This window comes from Ictidomys tridecemlineatus, chromosome 7 (assembly GCF_052094955.1).
Source record: "Ictidomys tridecemlineatus isolate mIctTri1 chromosome 7, mIctTri1.hap1, whole genome shotgun sequence".
NCBI classification, from domain to species: domain Eukaryota; kingdom Metazoa; phylum Chordata; class Mammalia; order Rodentia; family Sciuridae; genus Ictidomys; species Ictidomys tridecemlineatus.
The window spans coordinates 28,665,398-28,682,026 of record NC_135483.1 but is presented as its reverse complement, the minus strand read 5'-3'; the positions used below and the strand labels follow the sequence as shown (position 1 = coordinate 28,682,026).

General features: G+C 37.4%; 1 long non-coding RNA gene across 2 annotated transcripts in view; it reads left to right on the top strand.

Annotated features, from left to right (window-relative positions):
- Positions 1-3,116: 3,116 nt before the first annotated feature.
- The window catches only part of LOC144365433 (uncharacterized), a 121,381-nt gene continuing 107,868 nt past the window's right edge, over positions 3,117-16,629 (top strand). Inside the window, exons 1-2 of one of the 2 annotated variants that reach the window (XR_013423856.1) lie at positions 3,117-3,484; positions 4,904-4,979. This is a non-coding gene — a long non-coding RNA (uncharacterized LOC144365433). The remainder of the gene's footprint in view (positions 3,485-4,903; positions 4,980-16,629) is intronic. The other variant, XR_013423855.1, reaches the window with a different exon arrangement.

Here is a 16,629-nt window from a genome sequence, read left to right as displayed (position 1 = left end):
TTAAACAAGATCTTGGTGTGAATATAAAGCAATACCAATGAGGTCTATCACAGAGTATCCTTGAACTTTTGAGTATTGTAGAAAGTATAAGATCTTAATCCCTACCTTGTCAGCATGCTTAAATAATTGATACCATGACTTAGAAACTCTCCTCTGATCTGAAAACTGGAGCTTCCGCTTTGGGAACCAGGAGGCAAACAATTCTAATTTAGTGTATTACAGACAAATCCTGCTTTTTATGTTTGTTATCGAGAGCCAATTAAACTCCTCTATATTCCTGCATATACACAGCTGTGCACAATAGTTTGCATGTACAATATTTGCCTGTGCTCTTCTGGAGCCCGGCCAAGCACCCAAATCCTTCACATTATCTAAGAAAACTTCCTGACCTCTTCATTTTCTTGTTCAACTGGGTTACCCTAACTCTGTGTATGGCTTCTATTTGACACTTTTTGGTTTGTCATGACTCAAACTTTCATAAAATTTTTGTTTTTTAAAAAATGCATATAGAAAATATTGATTAACTGAATAAAATAAGTTATAAATATTTATAATTCGTAACTCCCTCACTTTCTCAGTTAATTGGGTCTTCAGGAAGATCCTTTTGGTTGTTCCAAGAATTGGTGGATGAAGATAAAACTCAGTATTATGACTTGGGTATGATGTGTTCCCCCAAAGTTCCTATGTTAATGCAGTAGATGGAATGACTAGATTATGAGACCTGTGAGCCAATTAGTTCATCCTAGTTTGAATGGACTAACTGGGAGGTAATTTCAGGAAGATGGGGCATGGATGGAGGAACAAGTCACTGGGGACATGACTTTGGGGTTTACATTTTGTACCTAGCAATTGGTGCTGTCTCTCTCTCTCTCTCTCTTTCCATCTGCCATGAGATGAGTAGCTTTCCTCTACTGCCCCCCTTCACCATGCTATTCTGCCTCATCTCGGGCCCAACGTGAAGGAGCTAGCTGACTATGGACTTAGACCTGTGAAACTGTGAGGCCCAAATAAACTTTTCCTCCTCTAAGTCGTCTTGTTGGGTATTTTGGTCACAGGAATGAAAAGTTGGCAGAGAAACTGGTACAAAAAAGTGGGGTTCTTTATTGTGACTAACATAACCATGTGGTTCAAAAGCTTTTGGAACTGGTTTGTGGGAGGAGTTTGGAAAAGTTTAGTGATGCAGGGTAGGGAAGATGTAGAGTGTTGTAAGCAAAGCTTAAGATGATAAGATGCAGAAAGTAAAAACTGTGCTCATGTTGTTTCAGAGGGGAACAAAGGCTCAACTGGAACATGGATTAAAGGCCAATCATATTGCATTCTTGCAAAGAAGTTGTTTGCATTTTGCCCATGTTCTGGGACTTCAGCCAGATTGAATTTGAAGGTGATATATTATGTAATCTGATAGAGGAAATTTAAGGCAGCCCAGCATTCAGTCAGTAGCATGTTTATTGCTGGCAGCTTTTAGCCAAGGTTACTGAAAGAATCAGGAAGAGAAAGTAGAGCAAATTTATTTTAAAAATTTGAATTTTGGCCGGAAAATTGTGTGCAAAACTGGGGCCAAGGAAACTATTGTTTTTAAAGAGATTATAGTTACTAAAGAGATGCTAAATAGTTTGCACAGGGACAATAAGAAAGATGGCTTGAGGACATCTCAGGAATCAGCAATACCACACCCTATGCGTACAAGTGGGTTTAGAAGTGAGAATTTGCTTAAGAGAACTAGGGGGCATTCTCTTCATACAGGGTGCCTCAGAAGATGTTTCATTGTGTTCAGATGTCTAGGTATTCAGGAGTCATTGCCACTAATAGTCCAAGAAGTTCTGGCCATTGGCTTGTGCTGGCATCAGACTTTGGTATTGTCCCCATGTTGCTGTTCCTGCAGGGATGCAAGAAGCTGGAGTTATTGGGTCACAGAGCCTTCCACTGAGATTTTAAAAGAAGGCTTGAAGGCCAGGCAAAGTGTGGCACAGTCAGAATCCCTGCAGGCTTCTCCCAAGGCAGAGATGTGTGAATCTGTAAAGGTGAAATTGAAACTAAAATGAATATTCCAAGGATGAAGAGATGCTGGTGATGTGGATTGTCTGGCAGGAAAAGCTTCTTGATGCTCAGAGAGCTAAGAGAGGGGCCATGAACACTGCAACTGGCAAAGCCAAAGAGGTGAGAGTGCCCAAATCTTTGGAGAAAGTATATTACCAAATATGCCCAGATGCCATATATGGAACTACAGGACTTGTTTGCCCAGATAAGTTTTAGTCTTGTTTTAGTCTCATCACTTCTTTCTATGCCCCCAGTCTCCTTTTTGGAAGGTAAATGTTTCTTCTGTGTTATCATATTGATCAATGTAACTTACTTTTGAATTTTATAGGAGCTGACAGAGTTTGCTTTGAGTCTTAAAGGAGACTTTGGACTTGGACTTTTGGGCAATACTCCCATTAAGACTATGGGAATTCTTGTACTAAATGCATTCTGCATTTTGAGGTGGACATGAGGTTTTGGAGGACAGTGGCAGAATATAGTAGTTTAAATATGAGCTCACCCTCCCCCCACCAAAAAAACCCTCCTATATTAGTGCAGAAGGTGAAATGATTAGATTATGAGAGCCATAAGTCAATCAGTCCATCCTAGTTGGAATGGAATCACTGGGTGAAAACCATAGGCAGGTGGGACATGGCTGGAGGAGATAGGCCCGGAAGGGTTCATCTTCCCTGTGACCCTTTTTTATTTCTCTCTCTACATCTGCCATGAGGGGAGCAGCTTTTCTCTGCTTCCATCATATTGTTCTGCCTCATCTCAGGCCTATAGCAATGGAGTTGGGTGACCATGAACTGAGACCTCTGAAGCCATGAACCCAAAATAAACTCTTCCTCCTCCAAGTTGTTCTTGTTAGGTATTTGGGTGACAGTGATGAAGATCTGAATGAAACAGGCAGTGAGTAAAGAATAAAGGTAATTTATTCTCAGGCCACTATCTTATCTATGTGATTCTTCTTTCAGAAAAATCTTTCTAATGAGCCTTTCTTGTTTTGCAAGTAAAAGGTACTTAAGCCATCCATTGTCCTAGAGAAATTTTATTATAAGATATTCGTTGGCATGAGAAATCATGTCATGTGAATCACAGTCCTGGATGTGCAACTCTAGTTTCTAGGAAAGAAGTAAATAAATACACATAGGGACAAGGACACTTTTCTTTCAAAGTTCCAGTAACACACTGATGGATGGGAATGACGACGCTAATGTTTAATGGCTAGAAAAGAATCAAGGCCCTTGCCATTAAGGGGGGCAGGGGGAGAATCTAAACTACTGACCTAGGCTTAATGCCTGGACTCAGGGTTGATGGGAAGAGCTGCGTCCAATTCAATGCTCTGCTGGATTACTACAGTAAATCCAGTTCACAGGCACAGCTATGACCTGTTCAGAACTGGGACCAATTTTGGAATCAGTGGGGTAGTGTTCAACTTCATCCTTGCTGTAGAGATGGAAGGAATGTAAGTAGAAAGTTGAGCTCTACTAACAAACCAATCTGATTACTAATTTTTATGTGCTTAGTGTTTGAAAATAAAGTTGACTCTTTTGTAACAAGTTGCTCCCTTCATGGCCATATTTAATAGTTCTTAAATAATAGCATTAGAAAGTTAGAAAGTTATGTTAAGAAAAGGTTTTTTTTTTTTTTTTTTTTAGAGCTGAAGACATAGCTCAGTTGGTAGTGTACTTGCCTCATATGCACAAGGCCCTGGGTTCAATCCCTAGCACCATACACACATGCACACCCACTCACCCACACACACACACAAAAGAAGAGTTTTTTGAGCTTCATGAGCTTCATGTTTATTTTTAGTACACAAACACAGGATTAATTAACTGTTTGGGGCTGAAAGTTTGTCTCCCCCCAAATCATTGCTTAAAACCTTAACGTCTAGTTTAGCTGTATTTGGAAATGGGGCCTCTAAGGAAGCAATTAAAATTAAATGAGATCACAATGTGGGATTTCTAGTTTCAGGACTAATTTAAAAGAAGTCACAAACTGGTGCAGTGGCACATGCCTGTAATTCCAGAGACTCAGGAGGATGATGTAGAAAGATTTCAAGTTCAAGGCCAACCTCAGCAACTTACAGAGGCCTTAAGCAACTTAGTGAGACCCTGTCTCAAAGTAAAAAATAAAATGGGTTGAGGGTGGAGGATGTGGTTTAGTGGTTAAGTGCCACTGTGTTCAATCCCTGGTACCAAAAATAAGAATAAAAAAAGAAGAGACAGACACCAGAGATTCCTGCCCCTTCCTCACCATGTGAAGGCACAGTGAAAACATGGCCATCTGCAAGCAGGGAAAGGTTACTCACCAGAAATCAAATTAGCCAGAACCTTATCTTAGATTTTTAGCTTCCAGAACTGTGAAAAATAAAATTTTGTTGTTTAAGCCATACAATGTATAATATTTTGTTATGGCAGCCTGAGTCAACTAATACAATGACCATATTTGTTCTCTAAGCTAATGAAACCAATAATAATAGCTATATCAAAACAGCCAAGAACTTTTTCTTGGTCAGAGGCATGGAGGTTGAATGGAGCAGATGTATACAAAATCACAAGCACCAAACTAGAAAGTTATTCATAATGCTCCCAGACACTTGAATGGAAGCCAAATGGGAGCAGGGAGAATTCTGAGTCCTGGTGACTCTGTTACTTAAGGTTCACTTAATATTGGACCCAGCTGGCCATCAATTACCATAGGCTAACTAATATGACATTTTAAAAGGCCAGTAAAGGGGGGTAAATTTTCTTGTCTTTGGTCTGAATATATTGTCTACACAAAGTTCTAGAATTATTTTTAAGAATTCATATCTCTCTGTCATGACATTTATGTAGGACAAGATTTGTCAATGTCTTTTTTGTTGTCATTGTTCTTAAAGGTCTCCAATTCAATTCTGGAATGATTAAATCACAGAAGAATATGATCATTTAAGGTCATATAACACCACTGCTATGGTAAGTCATAAAGCTATCCTATTACATTTCAATATTTCTCATTTCTTCATAAAGTAAATGGACTCAGTGCTAGTTAAAAGGGTAGTGTTAGGGATGAGATAGTCATATGTAAATGACTCTTCCAGGATCAATGCAGAGGTTGACTGAAGTCCAAGGAATACTACTTCCCAATTATCTGCTTTTTACTTTCGAAACGATGGAGCTAAAAGTATAGAAATATCACGAGAAGATTTATGGAGTTTAGGACGTAGACAATTTATTATTCATTTCCACTTAGCTTTGGGAGAAGGCAATTTTGACTCAAGTCTGATTTCTTGGTCATTTGGACATTTTAAGCACTGGACCGTATCATTTGAAGATTTTGAAAGATGATTTTATTTTATTTTTTCAAAAAGCACTAACCCATTCCTCTGCGTAAGTTATAACATGCTTCATTCTCTGCTCATGGCAAGGTTACGGGTTTTTAGTCAGATAGATCTGGGTTCAGTTCTGCCCTCCCCATCTCCATAGCTGTGTGACCTTGGATATGCTCCTTTCCTCTTATCTGCAAAGCAGGTAGGATGATAGTGAGGACAAAATGAGAAGAGACACAGAGAAAGCTTAACACAAAGCCCTGTACACTGTGGCCATCTGATAAATCCTAAATACTGCCATCATGGAGATTCTGCTGATGCTGATGCCTAGAGGCTAAAGGCCAGAGCAGAAAGGGCCCCCTTCCTCCCATCATCACCTTCACTCAACACGGATTCCACAGTTTCAACCATACGTTTCAACCATATGCAGTTTCAACTGTACACAACACTGAGCTGGCACCTGTTGTAAAGGAGTAAACAAAACAGGTGTGACACCTGTGTTTATTGTGTTTGGAGACTAGTCACAAGGCAGACGTGAAATTGGGATCATAATATATAGAAATACAAACATAAAGGAAAATGCATAGCACCATGGAAAAAATATAAAGGGGTAAATGTAACCAGGGAATAAAGAATCACCTCCCTTAAGACACATTGCTGAGACTTGAAGAAACAGAATGAGGATAACAGGTAAGTAATCAGTCACGGAACATCTAGGGAGAAAGATTGCATGCAAAGGCCTCTGAGTAGGGAAGAAATATGTGCACTTGAGGGACTGCAGGAAAATCACTGTGGCTGAAATCCAGCTGGAAGTGTGGGAAGAGCTACAGGATATAAGGAAGAGAGAGCTGCAGACAAGAGCCATGCCCAACTAGTTAAAGAATTGTTTTTCTTTTTTCCTCAGATGCATTTTTCACAGAAGAGTGACATGATCTAGATTTCATGTTTTAAAAAACTTCCTTTGACAGCTGGGAACAGTGGTGCATGCCTATAATCTCAGCAAGTGAGGAGGCTGAGACAGGAGGATCACAAGTTTGAGGCCAGCCTCAGCAACTCAGCAAGACCCTATTTCAAAATAAACGATAAAAAGAACTGGGGATGTATATCAGTGGTAAAATGCCCCTGGGTTAAAATATCCAGTATTCCCCCACCCAAAATAAAATGAAAACCCTTTGACAGCTTTGTGGGCACAGAGAGATCCAAAGCAGAACAGGATGACCAATTAAAAGCTATTGTATTATTCAGGGTGGATATGATAGAAACTCAAGGAAGCCTCATGGCATTAGAAGACATAAATGAATATTTTATATGCATCCATATTTATGGTAGGTACTACTTTATTAAATATTCTCCTGTGTTTAAATCAATAAAACAAAAGTAAGAAAAGTTAAAATAACTCACTCAAGGTCACATAGGTAGAGAGCAGTGTTGCTGAAACCTGACCTTCTGTCCTGATTCTAAAGCCTATATCCTTGATCATATTCTGTTCTGCATCTGCCACCTGCTGCAGAGAATGAGTGTAAGTTCTACCCCTGCACACAACTACCAGCACTTCCCTACAGCTGCCAAACCTTCAGGCTGTGGAGCACATGAGCAGGCAGCAGCCTCTCTCTGAGGCCATTCAGTCAGTTTCACACTGCCCCAGTAATCACCTGCATCTCCAGGAAGGCTCCTTCAGAGTGCTCTAACGTTTCAGAAGAGTAGCCTTTGTAGAAAGTGAGAGGAATTACCAAGAGCCTTACTCTTTGTACCTGTGGAAAAGTGGAATGCTAATTGCTTTATATTGTGTGGTGCTGTGGACAATTAAGCAGAGGAATTTGAATAAGTATTTTGCAAGGAATGTGAAAGATCACCAAGCGAGATGCATTCTGATCAGGTGGTGCATATGGGTACAGAGCAGATTATTAAGAGAGATGCTTTTGGGGAGGGGAAGGAGGGGGAATAGACTGATTATAAAGCACAGACATCTTGACACAGTTGAAGAGAGGAAATATGGAAAAACAGGTCAACTATTAGAGAGGGGGAATACATCGATAATTGATACCACTATTGAAATGTTATTATGTGCAATGAAATGCGTCATTGCATTGAATTCACTCTCACAACAATACTTACTTAGCAGGGATCTGAGATATCAAGAAATTAACCTTGCATCACATGCGTCAGGAAGTTCAGCCTGTCTGTCTCCAGAGCTGAACTCAAATACCATATTCTCCTGACACTGAGAGGAGAAGGGCAAGGCTTCTCAGTTGAACTCCACCAATGATTCTTGTTTCTAATACCGAGCAAGGAAGCAGCCATAAAAGAGCAGGCAGAAGAGAGGAAAATAAGTTACCTGCATAGTGTTTAGAATGTCCTCTCTTCAGAAGACAGCCAGTCTGGCTGAAAGAATCAAGTGAAGACTGCAAAGCTTGACAAACAGCACAGGCAAACCCTTGCAGGCTGCATCCCTGGTGACAGAATGAGGTTTCTCAGGAGTTACTGCAGATACCAGACAAATCGTAGCACATTTTGAATCATGCATGGAGAATAATAAGGGTGATGAGATTTCTATTCTTACTGTTTCCTTCTTTAGATTGACATATTGTACTGGAAACGGGGTGAGAGGGGACTTAATCTGGAGCTTAAAGAAATTAAAGTGTGAGATGCCAATAGTCAGATCCACTTGCTATTTGGTCAAGGGAACCCATTTCCAGTAAGAGAATTTATTATCCAAGAGAGAAGAGACTTTCAGATCCTAGGCTGAGGCTGTTTAGGAAAGAATTCAGGGAGCTCCTGAGGAAGCCTGTGGATTGCATTGGTTGTAGAGCTAGTTACTGACTATGATGCCAGTTTCCAATTACCAAGCACTTTCTATGCCTTGTACTGTTCTAAATGCTCCCCTGGCTTTAAAATCCTATGTATTATCATGAGATCTTATGTATCATCAGGTGCTATTATGATAATATTCCCACTTTATAGCTAGGAAAAGTAAAGCAGAAAGAAGTGAGGAAATTTATCTAAGATCATACCCGCTTGGGGAAGTAGAGCTGGGATTTGAGCCTAGGAGATTTGGCTGTGCGTTTAAACACTGTGCTGTCCTGTCTTTCGTTAAGTCCCACATCTGTTTTTCTATTCTTCTGATAATATAGATTAGATTTTATTTTGCAGACCTTCCTCACTTTGCCTTTATTAAAAATATTTAAAATGTCATTTTAGGCAGCTTTGGAAATTAGTTTACTTCAAAGAAGCTTCTCTACTGCACAGCCCTCTGCAAAAACCTGACTCTCCTATGCAGTCGTGGATAGCTGAATGACAGGGATACCATCTAGAAACACAGTAGTCAAGGTCAGCAGGAATGACTGGACCCGTCAGTATCATTGTTGTTGCTTTCATTGGGAGCCTTCTCCTGGGACTTGTTTGGGAGAGCTGACTCTGTTTAGAGGGCGGCAGGTCGTGTTGAATGTTTCTGGCTCCATTCGGAAAATATGTCCAAGGGGAAGGAGAATATGGAGCAGAGTGACAATACACTCTCCTTTATTCAACTGTAACATTTTTTCCTTCCAAAAGTCACTCTCCTCACTGTGCCTTTTCTTGATCTTTCTTCTTTCATCAGAGTTACTTTCAATGAAGTCACCTAAATTTTCCTCTCCTGTACAGCACATGGCAGAAATGAAATTGATATATTTCCCTTTTCAGAGAAATTTTTATAGCATCTTACAGAATTGAGTGGGAGACAAGAGCTTCTCTAATTTCAGCCAAAAACATTAAAATGAAATGGGAGTCAAAAGAAGGTTGCCTCTGTATCGGTTAAGAGCAAAGATTTGTTCTGACAACTGCGCTCCACCTGCCTCTACTTCTTATCAGGCGTGTGCTCTACTGCTCTGCTGGTGTGACTGTAAGCAAGATTATCTGATGTGTAAAATATTATACTCATTCCAACTTCATAAAAATCGTTTGTAGAACTGAATTGGAGAATATAAATGAGGCGTGTGCATAGTAAGCTTCTAATAGATGATGACTATTATTTTATTATTTTATTGATTTTTATCATTAAAAATGGTCACCACTTGGAGGGGTTCAATGGTAGGGGAGAAACGACTTATTTAAAGCACTTCAGCTCCTGCCTGGCACAGAGTGACCATTAACTAAGTGGATGTTATTATTGTCATAATCCATATATTACCATGGTCCTAAAATACTGATATTTGTAGAAGAGACTAAGAAGCAGCTTGAAATCTATTCAGTAAGGCCACCTTCATCCTCACCATACTGAAATTGTCTCTTGTTCTCTACATTTCTCTAGACTTCAGGCACAGAAGTTAATTCTCTCCCTTGACCCAAGCTACTTTCTAATTTAAAGTATTTGGCTTTTTATTGAAATAAAAAAAAAGAGAAAAACCTAAGGTGCAATGCTTGATCCAAGTATCAAGCAACTATTAACATCATTTCCCCTCCTTATTTGGGGATCTGGGTCCCTCCAACCTCTATTAAAAGGCTTGAGAGCAGAAAATAGGATGTTCATCTTTTTCAGTGAATTTTGAACATTAGTTTGATAAGCTTCAGGATTAGAATGTGACAGTGAGAATAAAAAGAATAATGGATGTATGAAGAATAGCTTGGGAAATATAAAAGTTATTATATCATAAAAATAGAATCAAGGCATTTATTAATCTAAATTTGAGAAACTCCAGATAGAAGATTCAATCAACTATCTCATTCATTTGTTCCTTGGAACATGGGTGCTATCCATGTCCTTGGTGCTTAACATTTATAGTCTCTTTTATCTCCAACAATAGAATTGGTGATATAATTGGATTGCAAAGTAAAAAGAAAAAGAAAAAAGAAGCAGCAGCTTATGATTGAATTTTATAACAGTGTGGGACAACAATACTCCATTCATGGCTTTTTCTTATTTAGCAAGTTTATTTCTTTTCCCTTTGCCCCATGATCCCCACCTCCCAGCCCCAACCCACCTCTGCTCTTCTCTAAGGCCATGGCAGGAAACTGGAGGACAGGCATGGAAAGTCCAAGGTGCTTCTGCTCCCAGCCTCCTTACTCCTTGTGTGTGCTCCTTCCTACTCACAGCTGACCCAGGAAGCACTGTTTTCTCCCCTTGCTCCTCAGGAGTAGAGGTGGCAAGCTCTGTCACCTCTCAGGAGTCCCTCAGTGTCCCTACACCCTTGGCTGTTTTCCTGACTTCTGTCCACTCCTCTTGAGATGGCCCTTTCACTCCCTTTTCTTCAAAATCCATGTGTGTGAGCCTTTTCTTTCCTGCCTGAACTTTGACTGATAAAAACACTTAGCTGTACAGTGAAATTGTTGCATCTGTAGAACTATAAATTTGTTGACAATGTAACAGAAGCCCTCCTAAAACAATTTTAGTATTTCAAAATAGGTACTTTCACTGTTAGCACCGTAAGTAAAACTACTGGCTATTTCTTTAACTCCTACTTATATACATGCTTCTAGAGATGCTCTGGCCATCAGTGACTTCCGGGCAATGATTCTTTTCTAGGTTTTATTACCCTGAGAGTCTTAATTAACTCACAATGTTGTTTTGCACAGGTGAGCCCTAAAATCCCAAACCTCTCTGGTCAGGAGCACCTAGACATTTCTATAATGGATTGACATATTCTTCTTTGCTTCTTTCCTATTTCTCTTGATGGTAGAGAGTAGTGACAAGAACCCAGAAACGAAATGCTGTGTTTTACAGTTTCATAGGAAAATTTAAAGGAACAGACAGGCAATCTGCTGTTCCTCTCCCATATGGGTGACAACAATACAATTGGAAGAAGAAGTACTAATTAGCTTAATGAAAAGCTCAAGCTGTGATTGTTGAAGAGTTTAATTTTAGGTCAAACTGAGATGTTTTCCCAATCTTTGAGAGGTAGAAACAGAGAGGAACTCAGTATCTCACCTGCAAAATCCAGTCAGTGAGACCCTTACACGTCTTAAAGGAAACATCAGAGTAGTAATTTAGAACAAATGCTAAGATTCTGGTTGAGAATTAAATGATTTGATTTTGCATACATATCTTATTCTGAAATGAAAATAAAATTGTTCTGAGTGATTCTTATATTCGTTAGGAGTGGGTTATGAAAGTATACATTAGACTTAGATTTGTTAAATAAAATATTATTTGAAATCTCTGTAGAACCTACTCTACAAATATATTGCTATGAATGGAACAATAGAAAAACTTACTTATGCTTGGATTAAATAGCCATACTGAAAATATAATAAAGAATATAAGTATTGTCTCTTACTGCCAGATTAAGAAGTCTGTATAAAAGGAAATCAATTATATTCACTCTTGGGATCATTGCTAGATAATGAATGTTTATGTGAGTAAATTTGGGGGTAGGGCCTTTGGGAGATAGTCATGGAATTAGTACACTTATGAAAGAGACCCTAAGAGGGGTCCCCTGTCCCTTTCCCCATGTGAACACACAAAGAAAAGCCAGAAAGTGATCCCGCATGGACATGGGATCTGCTGGCAGCTACATCTTGGGCTTTCCAGCCTCCATCACTATGAGAAACACATCATATGACTGCTAATCTACAGTATTTTTGTTGCAGCAGTCCAAACAGACTAAGAAAACCATAATTTGCTAATCTAATAATGTGTAACCCATTTCCTTTCAGGAATCAGAGAGTAAATCTTACACTTGTTTCCCAGAACATTTTTCCTTCTTAAAAAAAAAAAAAAAAGTCAGTACCTTCATATTGCCTGACTTCCTGATTCCATTTTTATTTTTTATTGTTTTTCAAAGACAACTAATAAGCCAGGTACATCTGTAAAGGTAGGGGCTTGGAGGCTGGGGCAGGAGGAACACAAATTCAAAGCCATCCTCAGCAGTTTAGCAAGGTTCTGTCTCAAAATAAAAAATAAAAAAAGGCCAGGGATGTGGCTCTGGAGTTAATCACCCCTGTACAAAAAACAAAAACTAACAAACAAGGAAACAAACAAAAAGACTACTAATAGAGAATAAATAATCTATTTTTTCAATTTTTCTTGGTATCCTAGGTTATAATTTGACTCTATCGGCAGAAAAGCTCATTTCAAGATTTTATACTGTTTCAAACAGCTCACTTGCCTTAAGATTCAACTCTCCTTTCTCCAGCATTAGATTTGGCTTTTTGTGATATGCAGTGCTTTCTTCTGGGCATTGAAAACACCAACAAGACAGAGAAAAACTAAAAACAAAATGAGAGTTGGGTAGTTGAACACTGCCCTTCTTCTGGTGCTATTTCCCCCTGGCTGCCCTAGACTGACCTCTTAAGAATACAAGACCAACAATAAAAAAAAAAAAAAGGAATACAAGAGACAAGACTTTGAAAAAATGAGATCTTGGCCTCCTTTTTTATCCTGCCCCCAAACAGTAATTTTGATAGAGAAAAAACTGTGCCAACCACGTTTATCTTGGAAACTTACTAACATTGGATTCCGAGTTACTTAATTCCTAGAACAAAAATGTGTTCTGCCTTGGTATTGAGCTTCCTGACAAGGCTGGCCTGGTATATTTTAACAAATATGAGTCCTGATGCTAATTTGTGTGCAGATTTTTTGAACCAAATATAGTCTTTTGTTTGATATCATGAGATTGAGAGATCAGTATGATAGAACTGGCAGTGATTCTGAAAAAAAAAAGTATTTTACATTGAAAATCTTATTTAGAAAAACTGCTTCCCACTGGCTATTATAATAGGACTAACTATATTAATATAAAAGCTGGAAATTCTTGTTTCCCTTATGTATAATTATAATCTTCTAACTAAGCTTCTGCCTAAACCCAAGGGAACTTTTACTTATGTTTGGATTAAGGGTAAAGTAACCTTGCCACTGAATAATCAACACTTTTTTGTTGTTTTTCATTCTTCAGGGAAGATATTTTGAATTCAGGTAGGGTCACTTTTTCCTACCTGAAATTTATTCTGGCTTCAACATTGCACCTGATCTGATAACAGGAACAGCAAAATAAAATGAGGCTCTTTACAGTTGTGTGAATGAATTTAGGAAGTTAAAAAAAATGCCCAATATACTGCTTGGAATTTTAAGACAGTTTTTCACCTAAATGCATATCAGTATGTACAACTGACAGAATAGCCTAAATTGTAAACTAAGAGCTGAGAGAATAACAGAAAGAAAAGAAAAAAAAAAGAATACTTGTATATTTGTGAAAACAGATCTCAGAAATAATCTCAGATAAAATCAGAATAAATATTCTATTTAAAAGATGACTTTACTAGAAGCTAAAGAAAACTTGGTTTCTGATATAAAGGTCAATATAAAATTAGGCTATATAAAACTGTCACCTATGCATGACTTCAGTAAAAACAAGTATAAAAACACAATTCTTTTTTGATGACCAGACATTTACCCCAACTTATTCTTATTTCATAAATGATAATGTTACATATATTAGGCATCAAATAACTGTATTTTCCAAGATAATATCAGTAAACATTAGCATAGCTCTAAGACAAGTAGAAAATCTGTTGTCTTCAACAGAGAGAAACCACTTCTATATTCAAATTGCAAGCCTATCAATCTTCTCACCTTCATTGTAAAATTTAATACCAGCTTACAATACAAACTGTGTTGGATCTTACAAAGTGAGTTTGTTTTATATATTGCCTCATTGCCAAAAATTAGCTCTTGAGCTTGGATAGGGTTACATAATTTTCTAAATGTCTTTACGGACCTACAGAATTGCTTCTCACTGGATTAGTTTGCTTCCTGCAGGCAAAAGGGGTGTTTGGCTCACTGGTAAATACACAATACCTAGCACTGTGTTTGTAGCTTAATAGCTATTTATTGACTGTTCATGTTAAAGTAATGGCTACTGAGGACCAAATGACCCCTGTTTCATTTGTTCTAAGAAAATAGCATAGGGCTTTTTTTTTTTTCAGCATTCAATAAACTTTACCACCTATTTTGTTTCATAGAAAATTAAAATTGTATGCCTTCAAGGAAACTTAAAGATTATTCACTCAGCTCCCTTAAACTTGAATGTCTCATTTTCCAAGCAAAGTAATTTAATTGAGGAACTCCTGTTAATCTTGCTTTTATATGGTTATTGTTATCACCAGAATTAAAGTGGTTGAGATTAGGTTTTTGATGGATGAGATATCAATTCTAAGTAGTCTGGAGCATCCTACTTTCCTTTTTTATTTACTAAATATTTCAGTGTAGCTAATGGCTTTAGAGCTGTAAGTCATCTATGTAGTAGGAATGACATCAAAGAAACTACCTGCCTCAATGTCAATATCATGAATAAAACACTCTTTGTCATTATTCCAAACAAGCTTAATATTAATTGAGTAACCACCAAGCAGGAACTTTTGATTGTTCAGAGTTTAATGAAATACAATATTTCCCATGCATAGTTCCTACCATCTGCTTAGCATCTAAACAGTTTTTAAGCTTCCCACTAAATAGTTTGATTTTAAATTTCAATTATAAGTTTACTATGTGTCAGGAAACTTGTATCATAGGCATAAATAGAAAGTCGTTATAAAATTAAATGTTATAAAACAAAGTGCTGCTATTAAATTGTGGCTACTTTCTTCTCTGCACACTGTGGACAGAGATCCAGAGTTGAGTACTAACTGTCTGAATGATATTAGACAAGCAGTGTAACTGTGCTTTCATCAGTTATCTCATTAATAAAAGGTAGATAATGCAATTCTATTCAGAAGATTTTATTGAAAATTAAATGAAATAAAGATGCCAGTTCTCCTCAAATTGATTTCCAGACCCATTTTTCTAATCAAAATCCCTACACGTTTTCTCCTTTTGAGAAAACTGACAAATTGACTTTAAAGTTTATGTTGAAATATAAGACAATTTACACGGAAACTAGCCAAGGTGATTTTTGAAGAAGGGGAAAAAATTTGGAAGTTTTTTACTAAGACATCGGTATACTTGGGCCATGACAGACAAACTGACCAAAGGAACAAAAAGTGATTTCAGAAACAGACCCAAATGTATTCCAGAAGTAGAATGGATGAATAATAAACAGAATCTACAAAATGGGAGACAATATTTGCAGACTCTATATCTGATGAGGGGTTCAGATTCACTGTACATAGGAAGAACTTAAACACTCAATAGCAAGAAAATAATCTGGTTTAAAAATTGGCAAAAATATGATACGAATTTCTCAAAAGAAGACATACAGTTGGCCAACAGAAATATGAAAAAATGCCTAATATCACTAATCTTAAGGGAAATGCAAATCAAAACCATGATGAGATATCTCCTCATTCCCAATAGATCAACTATTACCAAAAGACAAACAGTAACAAGTGTTGACAAAGATGTGGAAAAAAAGGGGACACGGTACACTACTGGCAGAAATGTAAATTAGTGCATCTCTATGGAAAATAGCATGAGATTCCTCAAAAAAACTAAAAATTCAACTACCACATAATCAAGCAATCCCACTACTGGGTATATATCCAAAGGAAATAATGTAAGTATGTCCAAAAAGATCTCTGCATGCTCAATTTTATAGCAGTATTTTTCATAATGGCTAAAATACAGAATCAGCCTAAGAATCCATCAACATATAAATGATAAAGAAGATGTCACACACACGAACAATGGCATATTTACTATTTAGTCATAAAAAGAATGGAATGCTATCATCTATGTCAACAAGGATGAACCCACAGGATGTTACATTACATGAAATAAGCCAGGTGTAGAAATAAAAATACTGCACGATCTTACTCATATATGAAATCTAATAATGTTGATCTCATAGAAGTAGAGAGTAGCAGCAGAGGCTGAAGAGATTAGTGAGGGAGGGAAGGATGTGAGGAATATTGGCCAGAGGATATATTGTTACAGTTATACTGGAAGAATAAGTTTAAAAAATTATTTAGTATGGGGATGAGTGTTAATGATGAAAAATTATATTCTTGAGATGCACAGAGAAGTAGATATTATGATCTTACTACAAACTGACAACTGTATGTGGTAATACATTTATTAATTAACATTTTTAGCCAGGCTACAATGTATGTATGCTTCAAAACATCACATCTGAAATAATTACAAACAATTTCATTTATCAATTTAAAATTAATACAATAGATAATTTTGATAAACTCGTGATGGAATTCTATAAATCAATGAAAATGAATGGGCTATATAATATGCAGCAAGTAAGAACTTTATTGCTCAATAAAGAAATATGGAATAAAACATTATGTCCCAAAATTTTTCTAAAAGGCAAATCAGAAAAACATGTTCATAATATGAGGTAAAGCTATTAAGAAAAAATATGAAAATTGATACTGAACTA